The sequence below is a fragment of the Bison bison genome, unplaced genomic scaffold (genome assembly GCF_000754665.1).
Source record: "Bison bison bison isolate TAMUID 2011002044 unplaced genomic scaffold, Bison_UMD1.0 scf7180017864451, whole genome shotgun sequence".
NCBI classification, from domain to species: Eukaryota; Metazoa; Chordata; class Mammalia; order Artiodactyla; family Bovidae; genus Bison; species Bison bison.
In genome coordinates, this window is record NW_011495013.1 from 1,235,188 (window position 1) to 1,255,429 (window position 20,242).

The following is a 20,242-nucleotide window of genomic DNA, read 5'->3' on the forward strand; positions in this document are numbered from 1 at the left end:
ATTAGGGCAAGTGGCTAATAGGTAAGTGATGTATTTAAATTCTTTTTTTAAAGCTTGCTGATTCATTAACATGTGATTTCTTAAGAGGATAGATATTCTAGAATAGACTTATTGGAAAAGACCTGATGCTGGGGAAGATTGAGAGCAAGAAGAGAAGGGGGCGACAGGGGATGAGATGGTTGGATGGCACCACTGACTCGATGGAAATGAGTTTGAGCAAACTCTGGGAGATAGTGAAGGACGGGGAAGCCTGGTGTGCTGCAGTCCCTGGGGTTGCAGAGAGTCGGACACGACTGAGTGACTGAACAGTAACATGATGTTAGGGACCATGGCTGTCTTGTTACGGTTTTTACCTCCAATGGCTGTTCCATCTGGCGATGAATGCATAGTCCATGTGTGCTTTAGCGTGTTCTAATGGAGCAGGTGAGCAGGTGCATTATTCCATACTTTCCCTTCCCCAGAGAGTTGGAGTAAAGACCTGATACCCATGGGATCTGTTCTGTGCTCCAAATACGGGCACAAAGGGCTCTCTCTTCCCCGTGCTGATGTGTTGAAGCACCATTGGCGTGTCTGTCTGAGGCTTTACCAGGCTCCTTCACTCTCACCTGAGAGTTCTTCCATCTGGACAGGAGCTCACCTGGGAGCAGTTTTGTTGTTGAGTTCAGCCAAGAGGCAGGAGCTTCCAAGAGAGGAGCGTGGCAACCTCTCCTGCAGCTGTCCCAGACAATTCTCAAGAACTGAAGGGTCTGACTAAGCAGTTCTGTGACTTCTGGGCGTCTTGGCTTGTCACCTACATTCCATTTTAACCCAGGTCATTTTGGCCTTTATTTTCCTGATTGAGGACTGGATCACTTAACAGTGGTTGATTTTTGACTAAACTACTCTCATTGGACTTAGATTTTTTTTTTTCAAGGTCAGTTCACTCTTTTGTGATTTAGAAAACCATGCAATACAATTTATAGTACTTCCCCGCATCTGTTCCTAAGGATGTGTGTGTGTGTTTACTTTTGAAGCAAATGAAAGGTATCAGGGTCTTTTGGTGGGGGGAGGATAAGAGGGAAAAAGGATGACTTCAATGCAGTCAAATGAGGAAGGGATAATAGAACTTTGTTTTTAAGTAATTCAGAAATATAAAAATAGCCTCAATTAGAGGGTTACTAGATGATACAGGAAAAAAAATAGTCCTTAAAAAAAAATAATGGAACATTGGAAAGACTTCTGCCTGGACACGGGGAGATGTCATATCTCTCTCTGTAAGGCAGAATGATGTCATGGAGTTCAGTTCTGCTGTGGTAAAATTCCATGTTTGCAGTGTTGAAAACAACACTCCCAAAGAGATGTCCTCATGCAGCTAGCTAACCCTGATGGTGTGGCCATAGAATCTTGGAGAATTATGTTTGGCATAAGGGGAAAAACCAAGGGGAAGTAGTCATACAACATGCACCTAAGGAATATCTTGGCTGATACCTTTTCACACTAAACTTACACTATCAACAAAACTGTATCCTTTTATCTATGCTGGGACCTTAAGGATAAAATATTGGTTAGACTGAGAAAGCTCCGTGTTTCCATGGCTCTGCATTCTGACTGTGACATTTACAGCCATTGTCGGAGGCAACTCAGTCTCCTGGTCAACCTTAGCAGTTAGGGATGTACCCCACCCATCTATCCCTAAATAGCCCATTAGGAGACCATGCAAGAATAGACCTGCACTTGTTTTTCTTTTTAATAAAGGTCAAGGGCAGACGGGCTTGTGGCTTTTTTATTTTTACATCCCAATACTGTTATAAAAAAGTCCTCAGCCTTATTTTTTACCTAGTGGGACACTAAGTGAGGAATTGAATTTATTTATTGTGGAGTAGATGGCTCTCTTTTCCTCTCCTAAGAAGTATTTTTAAAAATAGTATTCAAAGAATTATTTTATTCTAATAGGAAACTTGAATGAAGGCTGGGATAGGTTCAGTCAGATGGTTTAAAATATGAACATAATTATTTGGGATACATGGTGGTCACTCATAAGTTGGTGTGTGTGAGATCAGTCGTGTCCAACTTTTTGAGACCCCCCTCAAGGACTGTAGCTCACCAGGCTCCTCTCTCCATGGGATTTCCCAGGCAAGAATACTGGAGTGGGTTGCCATTTCCTTCTCCAGGGGAATCCTCCCGACCCAGGGATTCAACCCCCGTTCCCTGCATTGGCAGGTGGATACTTTACCACTGAGTCACCAGGGAAGCCCTTCACTTGTAAGTTTGCTTCAGTGTGAATACTAAAAATAAGCATTAATGGTGAAGATAAGCATTAATGTGTGAAAGTGTTTTAAGCGGATTTTAAAATTCATTTCCTGAAAAGTATTAGCTAAGCTTTAACCATGCACCAGGCGTCATGCTGAGAACCAAGGTTAGATGGTGGACGAAGTAAGCATGATTCCTGTCCACAGGAAATACCCATTGTAGTAGACGTGGTGGGCATTGAGCTTAACAGTAAATTCATAACAACAAATTGGGATAATTGTTATGACAGCAAAGAATGAGGGACTTAAGAGAAAATAACTTTAAGCAGGCAAGGGCTCATAGTGAAAGTAATGTTTAAGCTATGACCATCGATGGATGCTTAGAGGGGAATTAGATTGATGCTAATTTATTGAGATAAGGGCTTACATGCTTTTATGCTCTTACAGTTCTCCAAGTGTGTTGAAGGCTTGTGTGCAGGAGAGCAGGTGGAGAAGGGAGCTGAGTCATAAGTGCTTGAATATTCTTGCAGGCCACTCAGAATAGGGTTTGCATGATGGTCGACTGGAGCGCTTAGGATCAAGGCACAGTAAATCAGGAGACCCTCTTCTAGAAGAAATGGCAGAGAGAACTTTGGGATTTGCATTTGAACGTGGAGTCTGGGATTAAAATTCTTCCACGGAATAGGGTCTGTAGAACCTGCACTCTGGTCTGAGATGAGAAGGGACTGGAGGAAACCTGCCTACTTTTAGTGAGTAAGCAGAGCAATTCTGCGTGAGACTTTGGGCGGTGGCCCACAGATGTCCTCTGTTTTGGGAACTTGTCCCCGAAATTCCTCTCAAAGAAGGTGCTTTATAAACTAATAAAGTTGCATGTCATCTGGGAGCCCCAGTAGTTGTAAACCCTGTGACTTAGATTTCTTTTAACACTCAAACCCATCATCTCCAGACCCTGCCCCTCCTCCTTCCATATGGTCCAGCCTGGCTGCTGGAGATGCACCATCACATCACCTTTCCAGGAAGCAGGGTGGAGAAAGGGAGAATGAAGAGCGCATCCTTCCCATATAAGATGCCTTTCCGACAATTCTTTCCGACACTTCTACTTCCATTTTATTGCCTGGGATTTCAGTAATATGTCCTCTCTTGATTGCTGGGGAAGGTGGGTATTCCCAGGTAATAATCTGGGTTCTGTTCCTCAGGAGAAAGGGGAGAATGGTGGTTCAGGTAGGGGTACCCTGGAATGCCCCTTCTCCACTTCTCCAGGGACAAATCCTTCTAAGACAGGGCTTAACTATGACTGCTTCTGAGACAGACTCCCTGATTCCTCTAAGCCCACTAATCCTCTGTGCATACCTGACATTTAGAATTCACCTCTGTTAGAAACGTTGTCATATTTCATTATAACGAATATCTTGTTGCTTGGGGTCTGCCTACTTTGCTAAACCCCAGAGCTCTTGTGGCCATGGTGTGGGTCCTGGTGACCATTCCATTCCTCCTTGGTTTATCCGCTCTGCTCCCTGATAGGGCCCCAGAGCCACATTCACCACTGCCCGAGAGATTTCTCAGTGAGTCTGTGCCCAGCTATGATTGCCTGATTGGCACTTGGACTCTGCTGTGGCAGAGAAAATAGACGCTGTTGCTGCCCTGATGGGAAGCAAAGTGTTGTTTTTTTTAAAAAAGACTGATTAAAAAAAGGCGTTTACCCAATAGTTGCCTGGAGACAGTCAGTGATTGGACACTTGGAAAAGTGATTCCACTCTTGGCTCTTGGGTAGGTGATATCAGTTGAAGGAATTATTTAGGAGGCCACCCTTCCCCTCAGGTTGGACCAGGGCAGGGCTGTGCTCATTGCACTTGGCGTTCCTGTCGGCGGGGCTGGAGAGCAAACGGCTGTCTCCTTTCTTGAAATAAACATGCTTGCTTCCCAGCATTCTGTCCCAGGACTCTCACCTCCTCCTTGTGTCCCCACCTCAACCAGTCAGGCAGCCTCCTCTCTTTCCCCTGTTGTAGGATCTAGGTAGAGAAATAGCATGGAGGAATTTTATGATAGTGGTCATCTGGTTAAGTTCCTATTGGATAGGTATTTTAAATGGAGCATGCCCCCCACAGAAACGAATGACCGGCAGCTGACACTAATCAGTGACTATGACTGTGAGCATTCATTGTCATGACCCAATGGAAACACTGAGAAATGGCATCCTCTCTGCCTTTCCTACAGAAAATGAAAAAAGGAGCTTGTGGAGCTGAATGTTATCAACCAACAGATGTGGTTGCCGCCTGTTTCCTCAGGAACCTTGCAAGATGTCATAAATCGGAGGGGTGGGTGACAAGTAGAGGCCTGATTCATCATGTTGCAAGAGTTGACGGAATATGATAATGTAAAGTGATAAAGTAGATAGTTCAGTGCCAAATAAATATAATAGTTAATATAACACACTTGTACAGCACATCATAGGGCAGTGCTCGTCTGGGTGCTTGGGTTATAATATATAATGTAATATGATATAGCATAATATAATATAACATATAACCTAGCACTGTGCCTGGCACATAAGGGGCTTCTCAGGTAAGCACCATTTTATGCCCATTTTACATGACAGGAAAACTGGAACACAGGAATGTTACTGACTTGCCTGAAGTCACATAGTTAATAAGTGGCAGAGCTGGGATTTGAGCCCAGGCAGTTTTGTTCCAGAGCTTGAGCTTGGGCTGGTGACTGCTGTGCTTTAGAAGTAAAAGCAACCATCTGCTTGCTTAGATCCCAACCATCTAAGCAAGCAGATGACCTGCCCTCCCCTGTCTTCCTCATTCCCTTAGCAGCTGTTTAGTGAGCATTTTCTGTGTGCATCATACTGTTGGTTGCTAGGAAACAGGTCCACCTCTGTGACTCCCAAGCACATTCTGTGAAACTGGAGCCCTTTCATTGCTTTTAAAAAGATAAATTTTGGCAGTAGAGTGGTTAGGACTGTGATGAAAAACCATTACAGGAGCAGAATAAACCATGTCCGATGGGTGGAACTATTTTTACTTCCTTTCTCTTTACCAGTCGCTTTTCCCTTGGTTGAGATCTGGCTCCCTGTCTATATTTAGTGGTCCTAGATCAGAAATTATTATTAACAGGAGGAAGAAAAGCATGTGTGGTTAGTATGTATCTCTGCCAGGCATTGTGCTGGGTATTCTATATTTGTCATTGTATTTAGTCCTTGGGTAACACAGATAGCCATTGCCCGCCGACTCAGTTCAAGGGTGTCTGCTGTGACTCTTCCAGTATGTTTCATTAGTGTTAAGGCTGGCAGGCAAATGGGTCAGGACTCTGATCTGATGTGGCTCCAGGGCCCTCAAACAATGCCCGTTGCAGTGGTACTTCTCTTGGCTCAGCCTTTTGGTACTTCCTGGGTGCAGCTCCACTCTCAGCCCTCTTACCCGGCATGGGGCCCTGGTGTTCTGAGCAAATACAATTGGCTGTGCTATAGTTTATATGTGTGAATTACTGCATATGCAGTTGGGAAATAGGAAGTGATGCTTACAAGATACAGGTTGCAACGGTTCATGTGAGATTTTCCTAGCACCTTAGTATTTGGCATTACCCGTTAGCAGTAATTGAAAGCAGAGAAGACTAGTGTTAAGTGAACCAGGGAGGCAATGGTACCTTGTTCTCTGGGCTCCATTTGGCTTTGCGTTTATTAAAACATTTGATTTTCCCAGACCTTTCTGTGTTTTATCTTATCTTCATAATGCAGTAGCTTCAGTCTTTGCTCACACCCTTTCCATCCTGCCTCTTGACCCCATCCTCCTTTCTGGTACAAGTCCCACATTTATTCTATAACAGGAAGTAGAAAACATCTTTTTATATGTGCTAGTAATTCTCAGCTTCTTATTGTTTTTGTTAGTCTGGTTACAAAGTTGAATGGGACTTGAGCCTTCTGCCCCAACTCTAAATTTTCCATCAGCCTTGTTATTTTTTTACTGTGTGATTTTGCAATATATGAGGTTTTTGGTTGTTTGTCTTACTTTGGGACATTATTCATTCATTTTCAGGAATTACTTTGTTTTATAGTGGAAATATTTGGATTTTAATGTTTTGTGCAGTCTTACTTTCTCTACTCACATGCTCAGATCAGAGACAGAAATGTGTAAAACAACAGCTGGACGATTCTTGATGCTGGAATTTAGAATCTTGGGTCATAAGGAAACTTTTAAAGGGGTTTTACATTTCCTACCTACCATCAGACGACCTTAGACAACATTCCCCAGAGAAGCTCCTCCTGTTTTTGGAGAAGGGGTGAAATAGTGCAGTTTTTCCCCTGAGGCTCTTTCTTTGAGATTTTGTGTGTTCGTAGTACTTCAGGTGCCTTTCCAGGTGGCTCACTGGTGAAGAATCCACCTGCCAATGTGGGAGATGCAGGAGATGTGGGTTCGATCCCTGAGTCGAGAAGATCCCCTGGAGAGTGTGTGTGTGTGTGTGTGTTCAGAAAAGGAACAGGAGGTCGTGTGGACATAGAGAGGGCTGGGCCTCCTCCAGTGTATGGGACCTCAGCCTGCTTCTGTGAGGAAGTGCTGCTAAGCTGAGACCTAAAGGATGAGTAGGGACTGACCAGACAACAAGGTGCAGGAGACTGTGTTCCAGGTGGAGGCTGGGGGATGGAGAAGACTCCAAAGAAAGAGCCCTGGGAGGCGGGAGTATGGGGAGCCGGGGCTGAGGAGGTGCAGGATGAAGGCCGTGGGGGTAGGGCCGCTCAACCTGGCACAGAATGTGGGCTCCTCAGGGCTGCTGCCTCTCTCTTGGAGGCCAGGGATCAGATTTTCTGTAAACATCCTCAAATTATCATAGTTCATGACAGTAATTTATACTTACTGCTGACTGGCCCTATTCTGAGCATTTAGCTTCTCAACCATCCCGTAAGCTAGGTGCAAACTCTTTTTCCTCTTACTTTATAGAGAAATAAGTAAATTGTTGAAGATCACACACTCATTAGATGGTGGGGCTGATCTTCAAACCCAGGCAGTCTGACTGCTTTATCTGTGCTTGTAAGCACCACGCAATGGGCTGTGATCCAGTCTCTTCACCAAGGGCAACCTTAAGGGATACTGGTGGTTGGGGGCAGTAGTGAAGAGGTGGGGCAAGTGGGAGTGTGGATGATGACTCAATGCTGGAGGCCTGTGTTGGCTTTGAACATGTTTTCAGTAATTTTAAAGAAACTTGCCAAGTGAATCTCTTCATCTAATATACTGCCTGATAGTTGCTGCCACCTGGAAGGGAGAGTTATTTTATCCAGATGAGGCCTCAGGCATCTCCCCAACCCTACATTCTAATGCATTTTTTTGTGGTCTTGGTTCCTAGGTGGCCTGACGGACCCTGATAAACCACTGACTTTTAACTTCCACCAGGAGTTGTGAATTGTATAATGTGTCAAAAAATTTTCTTATTCATGTGTTCTTTTTATGAGTGTGTTTAGTAATTTTTTTCATTCATTCTTTTGTGTGTTTTAGTTCGTAAAATGAAACTAACTATCTGTTGCAACCAACAGAAATTCAACCTAAAGTGGCTTTAGGGAAAAAAAAGATGGTTTGTTGACCTACTGACAGCCTGGAGGTAGATTCCTACTTCACACGAGGTTGATTCAGTGGCTCTATGGTATCAGTAAGGACAAGGATTCTCTCAGCTTTCAACTGTGCTGTACATTGCATGGCTTTATGCTCAGGCTTTGTGTAAGTATCTATGCCTGCTCTCCTCCATCCCAAAAAGTCCAGGTTTTTCTCCTTGCGGGCTTGGCTGGGCAAGAGCAATTCCAGTCCTCCTGTTCTATTTACACCCTCTGGGCAGAGAGCGGAGACACGTCCCTCTTTCATAATCACCTGGGGAATAGATAAATTGATTAGCTTAAGCCAATCAGGGTCCACCTTGGCCCATCCCTACTAAGGGATGGTATGTCCATCCCCACCACTGGCTGCTACCCAGCATTGGAAGTGGTGAATTCCCTAAAGGAAAATCTGGGGGAAGTAGATGATAAGAAGGTAGATGTGAGTTTGAGCAAGCTCTGGGAGATAGTGAAGGACAGGGAAGCCAACAAATGTTACCAACATTTTGGTAACTGACAAATGTTACCAACATTTTAATTAAAATTCAGTAGTATATAGGAGTGCATTCATGGGAGCAAGACTAGAGAAAAGCAAGGAAATAGTTAAAAAACACTCAGAACGGTGGCTCCTTCTTGGAGCTGAGCTTGGGATTATAATCTACATTGGTTAAAAAAGGCATTAACAGATTGTTTAGAAGACTAGATTAGGGTCAGTTTTAGAGATATCACTGTCAGGTGGCCAACTCAGCACCTAGTTGGTTCTATGAGGTGTAAAGATGTGATTGAGTGAAACACTGGTTTTGAAGTGTTGATTAAAAAGTAATGTAACTCATGCAACTCAATAGTAAAACCACAAACAATCTGATTAAAAAATGGGCAGAGGAACCGAATAGACGTTTTTCCATTTTTCTAAAGAGGACATAGAGATGGCCAACAAGTACATGCAAAGATGCTCAGCATCCCTCACTGTTAGGGAAATGTGTCAAAACCACCATGAGACATCACCTCATGCTTGTTAGATGGCTGTCCTCAAAAAGATGGTAAAGAACGTGTTGGTGAGGACGTAGGGAAAAGGGATCCCTTACGCACTGTGGGTAGGCATGTACATTGGTGCAGCAGCTATGGAAAACAGTATGGAGGTTCCTCAAAAAATTAAACATAGAGATACCATATGATTTAGCAATTCCACTTCTGGGTACTTTTCCAAAGAAAATAAGAACTCTGATTCAAAAAGATATATACACCTGTATGTGCATTACAGCATTATTTACAGTAGCTAAGATATGGAAACAACCTATTAATAAGTGTCTGTCAAGAGATGAATGAATAAAAAAGATGTGATCTATACACACACACACAGACACACGCACACACACACACACAGAGCGAATTCTAATCAGCCATAAAAAAAGAAAATCTCTCCATTTGTGACAACCATGAAGGAAACTTGCAGGTATTATGCCAAGTGAAATAAGTCAGAGACAGACAAATCTTGTATGATCTAACTTATATGTGGCATCTTAAAAAAAAGTTGAACTGATAACAATGGAGACTAGAAAAGTGGTTGCCAGGGGTTGAGGGTGGGGGAAATATGGAGAGGTTGGTAACAGGGCACAAACCTTCAGGTGTAAGATGAATGTCTACTGTGTGACATAGTGACTGTAGTTGATAACACTGTGTTGTTAAGATTTGCTAAGAGAGAACTTAATGTTCTCACCAGAAAAAAATCCTATATATATAATATACATAAACATATATATATATAAATATATGAGGTGACAGAATGTGTTAATGAACTAGATGGAATCCTCTTATAATATGTATATGTATGAGATCATCATGACAGACATTGAAAATATCTTGTCATTTTGTCAATTATGCCTTAAGAAAGCTGAAAAAAAATAACATAAAACGGTCCAACCTGGGTCCTTCAGTTCTCCTTTCCATTCAGTAAACACTGACTATTTTACTGAATTATATAAAAGAGGCCCTTTTAACAAATTTTAGAAATGAGATCATCCAACACCGTAAGCTGATCTCAATTTCATATTCCTCAGGTAAGGCTGTATTCTGTGGAGCCTGAAGCCTAGAAATAGCAAAACCACACAGTTGCTGCTTGCCGGAGAATGCTCGCCTGTGCCTGTGCACGCACGCCTCAGGCATGTGGGCTTCTAAAAGCGGGTCTGGCGGCTGTCGCCCACTGATCCTCTGGCTGAGTGACCCAGATTGGCACAGCGCAACTGGATCCTGGGCAGAGCCTGTACGGGAAAGAGGAGGGTAAAAATAAAAACCACTTGGACAGTGTAGGTGGGGTCAGGATGCTTGAAGTTCACTGGTTACTTTGCTCCACCTTGGTTAGATTTTCTTTTTTTTTTTTTTTGAGGAATAGCAGTGGTCACAGGGATGGTTTTCTAGGTTTCTTAAATAGTAAAATAGTTTCATATAGCGCAGCAAAACACAGTCCAAGATGCTTTTTCTATATGTAGAAAATACATTTTTTGAGTTTAGAATGTCTTACCTGTAACATGAGATTTTTATTTATTCCACTTCCATGGTGGCTCAGACAGTAAAGAATCTGCCCGTGATGTGGGAGACATGGGTTTGATTCCTGGGTCAGGAAGATCCCCTGGAGGAGGGCATGGCAACCCATTCCAGTATTCTTGCCTGGAGAATTCCATGGACAGAGGAGCCTGGCGGGCTATTGTCCATGGGGTCTCAAAGAGTCGGGCATGATTGAGTGACTAAGCACATTCAAGTCTTTAATAAACCTTATTTCCAAAGGCATCTCTTTTATGGAATTTCTCTCTGAAATAAGACCTCTGTCTTTCCCTCTTTGATAATTGAGTGAAATGAGCTTGTCATGTAGGGTTTTGTTTTACACATGATTTTCTTTGTTATGAAGAGTAAGTGTTTATGTATGGTGTCAATTATTCAGTGAGAATAATTTTTCAATCCTGTCATTTTTTTGGATTTTGACATTTCTATTTTAAAGTGTGGATTTGCTAATTTTTGAAGCTCTGGTCCTCATTAGTGGAAATTTTGAGTTTTTTATTTTTGGCATTTGACCAAGATGAGTTTTTAAAGTGCAGAAGCGGTTTCTATGTCACATTTTCATCAGTTACTGATAGCTTTGAACTGTGTGATATTTTTTTTCTCTCCTGAATGCTTTGTTTTTTTATGTAAGCATCTCTTTGTGATCTACAGATTGAAAATTAAATCCCTCAATGAGCATTGCTTTGTAATGCAATATATGAGTATTAAATATTGATATTTAAAATATATGGAGAATGTGAGTATAAACTATTTCAAAAATAAAAAATAATCTCATACCCTAATAGAGACATATTTCCAAAAAAAAATTTTTTTTTTAATTTTGGCAATGTTTATATCATGATGCTAGTTTGGAATAAGAGTTCTAAGAATTTTCTTACATATCATTTATTAAGTTAATAATTATTTTAAAATCTAAGAGACTAATAATGCCTATGAGTATCTTTTGGGAGTGGTAGAAATATTCTAGAATTAGATGGTGGTGATGGTTGCCCATTTATTTATAATACTTAGTGAAAATACTAAAAAATTCTGAATTATACATTATACATACATTAAAAGAGAGAGTTTTATATTAAATCTGTTAAGAGCTCATAATGTTCCCAGTCCTCAAGACATGTAAAGAGACACATGAAATTCAGGTATATATTAGTTGACTCTTGGTACAATAGTGCAGTGTGACGCATGAATCACCCACCAAAACTCACAGAGGCAGAGAGCAGTAGTTTTTGTTTTTTCCAGCTCATGGACCCAAGGGTGTACTGGATTAGTTCTGCTTGAGGCTCTGGGTTGACTGCACTTGAGTCCAGCCTGTGGATTGGGTTTAGATCTGCTTCGTGTGTGTGTGTTCTCCTTGGCCCAGAGGCTACCCGGGAGATGCCTCCATGGCAAGTGAGTGACAGGTGCACCAGGGCGCAGCCAAATCATGCAGCAGATTTAAAGTCTCCACTTGCATCACATCTACTCACATTCCCCTGCCAAAGCAAGTGATGTGGCCAAGGCAGTGGGACAGGGCAAGGCATTCTTCTCACAAGGGAAGGGGAGAGGAAGGGAGGGGAGGGAAGGGAGTATTCTTCAAGCAATACTCCAGTCGGTCATGAAGTGTTTGTGGTTCCTGGTAGCTGCAAAAGAAGAAGAGAACATTTCTCCCTGGATCAGGATCAGTGTCTTTGAGAAGATGAGCATAGGGTTGAGTCTTGATAAGTGAGCCTGTGTTGTCAACTGGATGGGGAAGGTGAGGTTGAGGAGAGATGAGAGCAAGGGCTGCAGAAGGGTCGTTTAGATCACGAGAACAGCTTGAGCAGAGGCATGGAGGTTTGCAGGAGCAGGGTATGTCCAGGAAGCAGCAGGGCCCCAGAGAACAGCATTTGGAAAGGACTTCTGGGAGAAAATACTGGGTCCTACCCATGAAGACCTGTGTGCCATGCCTAAGGGTTTGGTGTTGGAATTAAAAGGGCTGGACTCTGGAATCACAGCCTGAGTTCAACACTTGGCCATTCCATTTTGCTAGCTCTGTGACTGTGGGGAACTTACTTAGCATCTCTGGGCCTTAGTTCATCATCTGTAAAATGGTAAAGACTGTTTTCAGTGCCTGCCTCATGAACTGTTAGGATTAAAAAGTTAACATATAAGCACCTGCAAAAGTGCTTGGCATTTAATTGAGTGCTTAATAGATGTTGGCAGCTATTAGTATTTTAAAGTGGAGTTTAGATTTTGTCTGTAAGCAAGGAGGAATAACCAAAAGTAAGGAAGAGACAGCTGGTGGCTCAGATGGTAAAGAATCTGCCTTTATAATCTCCTGCATAAAGAATATGCAGGAGACCCAGGTTTGATCCCTGGGTTGGAAAGATCACGTGGGAAAGGGAATGGCAACCCACTCTCGTATTCTTTCCTGGAGAATTCCTGGACAGAGGAGCCTGGCAGGCTACAGTTCATGGGGTTGCAAAAGAGTCAGATAGTTCTGAGCAAGTGGGAGGATAAGTTTGGTGGCAAGGAAGGGAATGATCACGGTGATTGGTACTGAAGCAGGGAATCCAGAGGGTTGTTGCAGGAATACAGATAAGTGATCATGGCAGCAAAGTGGGTGTGAATATGAGAGACATTAAGGATGTAACATGGATGAGATTAGATGAGAGAAACGGAGAACTTGAGAGCAACTCCCAAATTTATGGCTTGATCAACTGTGTGGTAGACAGGGAGCACAGGAAGAAGAGAGATGTGAGGAGAAAGGATGAGCTCAAGCTTTAATGTGTTATTGGAAGAGCCTATAAGATAGTCAAGAATGTTTAAGGAACAGTGTTCTTTGGCTGTAAGAGGATAGTGTGAATTATTTTAAGTGACTGCAGTGATCTAAGGCTTAGTGAGAAGTATAAAAGCTGGGAGAGGGAGCGTAGATGGTAATTTTGTGGTGCTTGATGGTGAAGAAAGGAGACAGCTGTAAACAGCAGGGGGAGAGGCATACAAGATTCTAGTAGGATTTGTTTTGTTCTGTATGTGAGGATGGGAGAGACTTGAACATATTAAATGACTTTGAGAGAGGTGGAGGGGAGATATTGATTATATCACAGTGAGAAGGAATGACTGAGAAAACAAGATTCCTGAGAAGGAAGGAAATTTAGATGAGATGTAGGTAGGATAAAGACACTTCTAGATACTTGTCAAGAAAACTGTTCAAAGTTTTGTGATGATGTATTAGTTATTTATTGCTGCATAACAAATTAACTCCGAACTTCACAGTTTAAGTCAACAAATATTTATCATTTCTCCAGTTTCTGTGAGTCAGAAATTTAGGAAGGTTAGGTGGGTGGTTCATTGGAGAAGGAAATGGCAACCCATTCCAGTGTACTTGCCTGGAGAATCCCAGGGACGGGGGAGCCTGGTGGGTTGCCGTCTCTGGGGTCGCACAGAGTTGGACACGACTGAAGCGACTTAGCAGCAGCAGCAGGTGGGTGGTCTCACGGTCTCTTTTGAGGTTACAAACCAGATGTTGGCTTGGGGTGTAATCATCTGAAGGCTTGCCTGGGGCTAGAAGATCCTCTTCTTTTTTTTAGGTCTTTATTGAGTTTGCTACAGTATTGCTTCTGTTTTTTTTTTTATGTTTTGTTTTTTTGACCCTGGGGCATGTGGGACCTTAGTTCCCTGACCAGGGATTGAACCTGCTCCCCCTGCATTGGAAAGTGAAATCTTAACCACTGGATTAACCACCTTAACCACCAGGAGATCCCCAAAGATTCTCTTCTAAGACAGTCCATTTATGTGAGCAGGAGCTTTAGGTCTTTGCTGGCTGTAGGCAGGAGGTCTTAGTTCCTTGCCAGGCAGGCCTCTCTGTAGGGCCGCTTGAGTGTCCTTGTGACACCTCACATCCTCCCTGAGTGAGCGATTTAAGAGAGTCAGCATGATGCCATAATCCTATTGTGACCTGGCCATAGACTTCACAGGTTTCCATATCTGCCAAATTGTATTCCTTAGGAGTGAGTCAGTAAGTGTAACCCACACTCAAATGGAGGGGAATTAGGCTTCACTTTTTGAAGGGAGGAGCATCAAAGAATTTTTAACCACCGTAAGTTGTTATAGAATCGACATGTACTTCCAACTGTAATTGATCATGTATCATGATTTATATATAAGGAATTCAGTAGGAGGTATTCTGACATATAATCATTTAACCTAATCCAATCTATTTGGATAGACAGTGAGTATAAGATGGTCTCTCAATATATTTTCCAAAATGGATCAAGTCTTTTAAACTATAAAAGTGTAAACAATAGCAACAATAAACAATACAGGGATAAAGGAGCCTCTGAGCCAAGACTCTCACCTTTTACAGATGATTACTCATGATATGGACCATTTATACCTAAACCCATGTTGCTCAAAATTTTGCTTGATTTGAAGCTTTTTGTTCCAACAAAATCTTCCAGAGATTTTTGGTTTTCTCAAATTGTTTTTTTTTTTTTAAATCAGCATGCAATAATAATTACTGCCTCCCTGTTAGCAGAGAGCTTGAACTCAGCAGTTCTCAGCTCTGGCTGCACATTGGAATCACTTGGGAGCTTTTGATTTAAAATAATCTGGATCAGGGCCTGGGCACTGTTATTTCATAAAAGTTTCCCCCGAGTAACTCCAGTGTGCAGCCAGGGTGGAGAACCTAGCAGATGACAAAACAAGCAAGAGTCGGTTGCACAGGGCAATATTGGCAGATGTAAGATTTCAAGCATATTTTAATCATTATTTCTGTGGGGGTGTGTGAAGGGATGTGCATCCGGGGAATATAGTTATAGTTTCTGCCAACAACATCATTCCTAGTTCGTGTGATGGAATAAAATAATCAGTATTTCATGATGGACTCTAAAGAAGAGTATGAAATTCCAGGTACCCGAGTACATTTGACAATGGTTTCTTTTAGGAGAATCTTTGTTTTTTCTGCATCAAAGCACAGATGTCCGAGAGTGTAAGCTCATATTATAGTCTTCTTTATGTGAATACATTCATTAATTAAAAATTTTGAGCACCTACAATGTGCTAGGTATTCCCAGGCACTGAATGCCCAAGGAAGAATAAGACATAGATTCTTACTTCAAATGAGTGACTCTTCCTCTCAGTGTAGGAAATATGCAGGTCTGCAAATAAGAGGAAACAAAGGTAAGAAAAGTTAACTGTTTCTAAAACACCATAGCACCAACCAGTCAGTACAGCCCAGTTACAGTGATGCCGGTCACAGATCGTTGCTTCAGTGCCTCCTGGCTGCCCTGAATATAGGTAACAGAAAGTAGAATATTTTAAATAAAAGTGAAAGGCACCTGATCATGTCTGACTCTGCACCCCTATGGACTGTAGCCCTCCAGGCTTCTCTGGCCATGGAATTCTCCAGGCAAGAACGCTAGAGTGGGTAGCCATTCCCTTCTCCAGGGGATCTTCCCGACCCAGGGAACGAACCTCAGTCTCCTGCAGTACAGGTAGATTCTTTACCATCCAGGCCATTAGGGAAGCCTGTAATACTTTAAATACCCAAAGACAAATGCAAACAAGAGGGAGCAGAGAGAATGGAACACTTTTATAATTCCACATTGCGATTTCCCTCATAGAGGAAAGAGAACGAGTATGGTTGGTTGCACCCACCTTCATCCTGTCCAGTATGCACCCTTTGCCAAGTGAGTTCGCTTCTTCTTACTAAAGAGGTGGAGTCTATTTCCCTACCCTGTGGATTGGGGAAGGCCTTTGACTTGCTTTGGGGACTAGAATGTGGCAGAAGTGATGTATCAGTTCCAAGCTTAGCTGTAAAATGCCTTGAGGAACTCAACTTGCTCTTGCTCCTCTGCCGTTGCTGTGACTAGATGCCTGAGGCAGCCTGCAAGAAGATGAATGACCACAGACACAGCCAAGTTGCCCCAGTTGTCCCAGACGTGGCTATATCCTCGGTCAGCAAACAGCCAGCACCTCTAGCAGGGTTCCTCAGCAGCGGCACTGTTGGCATTTGGAGCTAATTCTTTGTTGTCGGGGCATGTCCATTTTAGGACGTTTAACATCTTGCCGGGCCTCTACCCACTAGATGCTGGTAACACCCACCTCCCTCCAGTTGTGACAAGCAAAAATGTCTCCAGACGTTCCAGGTATCCCCCTAGGAGAGAAAACTACCCCTGATTGAGAACCACTGCCCTAGACTTATGAGGGTGTCCATCCAAGATCTGCAGAACTACCTAGATGGTGACCCCAGGTACATGAGCAATAAATGCTTATTGTTGTTTGCCACTGAGATTTGTGGTTGTTATGTAGTATTATTGTGAACTAGGTAGCTAATACAATGAGTGAAAACATGGAAACGTGAAAATGGGAGGTAGAACTGGATAATAACAAGTAGTCCAAAGTGGTGAAAGCATGAAGAATGGGTTTGTAGTAGAATGGGTTAGTGTGAGGTACATGCAAGACTGAAAACCTGGGTTAGGGGTTGTATCCATGGAGACTTTAGGCGCCTTGGTGTGAAATGTGAACATGATTATTCATGGGCAAGGAAGAGCTGTGAGAAATTTTATGTTGTTGTTGTTCAGTTGCTCAGTCGTGTCCAGCTCTTTGTGACTCCATGAACTGCAGCACACCAGGCTTCTCTGTCCTTCACCAACTCCCGGAGCTTGCTCAAACTCATGTCCATTGAGTCAGTCATGCCATCCAACCATCTCATCCTCTGTCATCCCCTTCTCCTGCCTTCAATCTTTCTCAGGATCAGGGTCTTTTCCAGTGAATTGGCTCTTCCCATCAGATGGCCGAAGTATTGGAGCTTCAGCTTTAGCACCAGTTCTTTCAAAGAATATTCAGCATTAATTTCCTTTAGGATTGGCTGGTTTGATTTCTTTGCAGTCCAAGGAGCTTTCAACAGTCTTCTCCAACACCACAATTCACAAGCATCAGTTCTTTGGTGCTCAGCCTTCTTTATGGTCCAACTCTCACATCCATGCATGACTACTGGAAAAAACCATAGCTTTGACTACACAGACCTTTGTTGGTAAAGTAATGTCTCTGCTTTTTAATACGCTGACTAGGTTGGTGATAGCTTTTCTTCCAAGGAGCAAGCGTCTTTTAATTTCCTGGCTGCAGTCACTGTTCATAGTGATTTTGGAGCCCAAGAAAATAAAGTCTTTCCCTGTTTCCATTGTTTCCCCATCTGTATGCCATAAAGTGATGGGACCAGATGCCATGATCTTAGTTTTTTGAATGTTGAGTTTTAAGCCAGCTTTTTCACTGTCCTCTTTCATCTTCATTAAGAGGCTCTTTAATTCCTCTTCGCTTTCTGCCATAAGGGTGGTGTCATCTGCATATCTGAGGTTATTGACATTTCTCCCTCAATCTTGATTCCAGCTCGTGCTTCATCCAGGCTAGCATTTCTCATGATATACTCTGTATATAAGTTAAATAAACAGGGTGACAATATGCAGCCTTAATGTGCTCCTTTCCCAATTTTGAACTAGTCAGTCATTCCATGTCCAGTTCTAACTGTTTCTTCTTGATCTGCATACAGATTTCTCAGGAGGCAGGTAAAGTGGTCTGGTATTCCTATCTCTGTAAGAATTTTCCAGTTTGTTGTGATCCACAAAGTCAAAGGCTTTATTTAGCATAGTCAGTGAAGCAGAAGTAGATGTTTTTCTGGAATTCTCTTGCTTTTTCTGTGATTCAGTGGATGTTGGCAATTTGATCTCTGTTTCCTCTGCCTTTTCTAAATCCAGCTTGTACAGCTGGAAGTTGTCAGTTCACGTGCTGTTGAAACCTAGCTTGGACGATTTTGAGCATGAATTTGCTAGCATGTGAAATGAGCGCAGTTGTGTGGTAGTTTGAATATTCTTTGGCATTGCCCTTCTTTGCGATTGGAATGAAAACTGACCTTTTCCAGTCCTATGGCCACTGCTGAGTCCAAATTTGCTGACATATTGAGTTTTATGTATGTATGTATTATTTATTTTGGGGCTTCCCTGGTGGCTCAGAGGTAAAGAATCCACCTGCCAATTCAGGAGATATGGGAAACTTGGGTTTGATCCCTGAGTTGGGAAGATCCCCTGGATAGAGAAATGGCCACCCACTCCAGGATTCTTGCCTGGGAAATCCCATGGACAGAGGAGCCTGGCGGGCTATAGTCCATGGGATTATAGAGTCAGACATGACTTAGTAACTAAAGAACAGCATTATTTATTCATAATGCTGAATGAAGAGAACAGAATAATTTGTCTGTACTTTAGGCGGTCATAGGTGGAGTGAATTGGAGGTGGGAGGGAAGGTTTTGCAGTAGTTCAATGATGGGTATAGAAGGCCTGAATTAGGGAATAATTGTAGGTTTGAAAAGGATGGTTGCCAGAGACATAATTGATACAGTTTGGGAACCAGTACATTGCTGCCTTTGCACATTTGGTTTCCTTCATGTGAAATGTCCCCTTTCCTCTGGGGATCCTCTACTCAATATTCAGGATTCAGCAAGAAAGTCTTTTTAGTGACATCTTCCATGTTTCATGAAGGTAGTGCTTTTCTATCTCTTACCACTGTTTCCTTCCCGTCGTAGGACTGTGTTAACCTTTTTAGCATTGAATTTTTCATCTTTCAAACAAAGTAGTTGTAAGTCTGTTTCTTGAATATTATCAACTGCTAATTCCCTCATTGTGTGTGTGAGAGTTACTCAGTCGTGTCCAACTCTTTGCAACCCCACAGACTGTAGCCCGCCAGCCTCCTCTGTCCATGGGGTTCTCCAGTAAGAATACTGGAGGGGCTTGCCATTCCCTTCTCCAGAGGATCTTCCCGACCCAGGAATTGACCCTGGTCTCCTGCTTTGCAGGCAGATTCTTTACCATTTGAGCTACAGGGAAGTCCTTAATAATTCCTTTATTAAGCACCTGCTTTTTATTTGGCACCGTGGTAGGATCTTGGGAGACAGCTGTGAATTCAAGAGGTGTATACTTTCCTGGAGCTTATAGTCTGTCCAGTGGAGCAATACACAGATGAACAAGCAATCATAGTATGTGCTGTGATGAGGGGAGTAAGGAAGAGTGTGGGGGAACTTAATCCGGAACAAAGGGTGCCAGTGAAGGCCTCCTGGATGAAAGAAATGGCAAAGAGGTAGAATTTGGTAGGGGAAGAGTTAAACCAGAAAACTGTGGTTTTTATAGCCCTAGGTTGAGAGGAAACATAGCACATATGAGAAACAGAAGAAAACTCAGCAAAGCTTCACCATGAAGGGTCTTGTCAGTTATGATCAGAGATGTGCTGGGCAAAAATGACATTGATTGATTTTTAACCCTGGCTGTACATCAGACCTAAATCAAATCCCTTATGATTATATAGTGGAAGTGAGAAATAGATTTAAGGGCCTAGATCTGATAGATAGAGTGCCTGATGAACTATGGAATGAGGTTCGTGACATTTTACAGGAGACAGGGATCAAGACCATCTCCGTGGAAAAGAAATGCAAAAAAGCAAAATGGCTGTCTGGGGAGGCCTTACAAATAGCTGTGAAAAGAAGAGAAGCGAAAAGCAAAGGAGCAAAGGAAAGATATAAGCATCTGAATGCAGAGTTCCAAAGAATAGCAAGAAGAGATAAGAAAGCCTTCCTCAGCGATCAATGCAAAGAAATAGAGGAAAACAACAGAATGGGAAAGACTAGAGATCTCTTCAAGAAAATTAGAGATACCAAGGGAACATTTCATGCAAAGATGGGCACAATAAAGGACAGAAATGGTATGGACCTAACAGAAGCAGAAGATATTAAGAAGAGATGGCAAGAATACACAGAAGAACTGTACAAAAAAGATCTTCACTACCCAGATAATCACGATGGTATGATCACTGACCTAGAGCCAGACATCCTGGAATGTGAAGTCAAGTGAGCCTTAGAAAGCATCACTACGAACAAAGCTAG